Here is a 1,480-nt window from a genome sequence, read left to right on the forward strand (position 1 = left end):
GACAGAAAGGAGGAAGGGAGGACAGAAAGGGGAAAGGAGGACAGAAAGGAGGAGAGAAAGGAGGAAGGAAAAGGAGCACAGGAGGCCTGGAGGATAGGAAAGGGGGAGGGAGGGAAGGACGAGGGAAGACAAGAAGGACGAGATGGAGGGAAGGAGGAGGGAGGAGAGATGCGAGGGAAGGACAGGAGCCGCCCCGATTTCCCCCCAGGGCACACCAGGGACCCCCCACCCCCTCCCAATGTCCCCACCCCGACCCTGGGGCCCCACGTTCCTACCGGGGGCTGGCGTGAGGCCGCGCGGCCACGGGGAGGGGAGGCTCCACCCGAGCTGGTGAAGCGCCGCGGCCGCGGGCGCGTCTTCCTCCTGCCACCGCCAGCCCCGGGTTTTTATCTGGGGCCGGAGGAGGAAACGGCTTCCTCCGCCTTCGCCTCTAATCCGTCCACGGCCGTGGCACCTTCCGCCCGGCTCCGGGAAGCCCACGCCGTGGGGTGACCCCAGGTGGCACCTGGAAGGGTCGGGGGCACCGGGTTGGGATGGGGATGGTCGAGGAGGCCCCACGATGCAGCTCTGCTGGGTTCAAACCCAAAACGTGGCTCCTAATTGGTCACAGGACCTCAAGTTGGTTGAGAGGGCACCAGGACACGTGTCTGGTGATGTCAAGACCCAAATTGTGGGTCATCGTTGGGCACTGAGGTTGGAGGAGGATGGTCGAGAAGTCCCCAAGATGCAGCTCTTCCGGGCTGAAACCCAAAATGTGGCTCCTAATTGGCCACGGGACCTCAAGTTGGACGTAGATGGTTGAGAGGACACCAGGACACGTGTCCAGTGATGTCAACCCTAAAACATGGCTCCTCATTGGACACTGAGGTTGGAGGAGGGTGGTCAAGAAGTCCCCAAGATGCAGCTCTGCTGGGTTCAAACCCAAAACGTGGCTCCTAATTGGTCATGGGACCTCGAGTTGGTTGAGAGGGCACCAGGACACGTGTCCAGTGAAGTCAACCCTAAAACACATCCCCTCGTTGGACACTGAGGTTGGAGAAAGATGATTGAGATGGTTGAGAAGGTGGAGGAGGATGGTTGAGGCCCCAAGATGCAGCTCTTCCAGGCTGAAACCCCCCAAGATGACTCCTCATTAGACCCAAGACCTTGAGTTGGACAAAGATGGTTGAGAGGACAGCAGGACACGTCTCCGGTGAAGTCAACCCCAAAACATGTCTCCTTGCTAGGTGTGGGACCTAGAGCTGGAGGAGAATCTTCAAGAGGACATCAGGATGCAACCCTGATGTGGTTGGATCCCAAAATGCATCTCTTCCTCAGGTGCAGGAACCGGTGGTTGGATGATGTTGGTTGACAGTTGCATCAGGAGATGTTTCCCATGGCTCCATCTGCAAAATGTTGCTCCACGCTGGGTGGAAGACCCAGGGTTGAGGAAGGTGGACGAGAAAACATTGACATGTGGCTCTGATGGGATCAAACCCCA

The 1,480-nt window shown here is 58.4% G+C and overlaps 1 long non-coding RNA gene across 1 annotated transcript in view; it reads right to left on the minus strand.

The window, feature by feature from the left end:
* The window catches only part of LOC118159648, a 2,640-nt gene extending 1,373 nt beyond the window's left edge, over nucleotides 1–1,267 (minus strand). The window contains exon 1 of the long non-coding RNA XR_004747191.1: nucleotides 276–1,267. This is a non-coding gene — a long non-coding RNA (uncharacterized LOC118159648). The remainder of the gene's footprint in view (nucleotides 1–275) is intronic.
* Nucleotides 1,268–1,480: the final 213 nt, after the last annotated feature.

Source organism: Oxyura jamaicensis, unplaced genomic scaffold (genome assembly GCF_011077185.1).
Source record: "Oxyura jamaicensis isolate SHBP4307 breed ruddy duck unplaced genomic scaffold, BPBGC_Ojam_1.0 oxyUn_random_OJ71446, whole genome shotgun sequence".
In the NCBI taxonomy this organism is placed as follows: Eukaryota; Metazoa; Chordata; class Aves; order Anseriformes; family Anatidae; genus Oxyura; species Oxyura jamaicensis.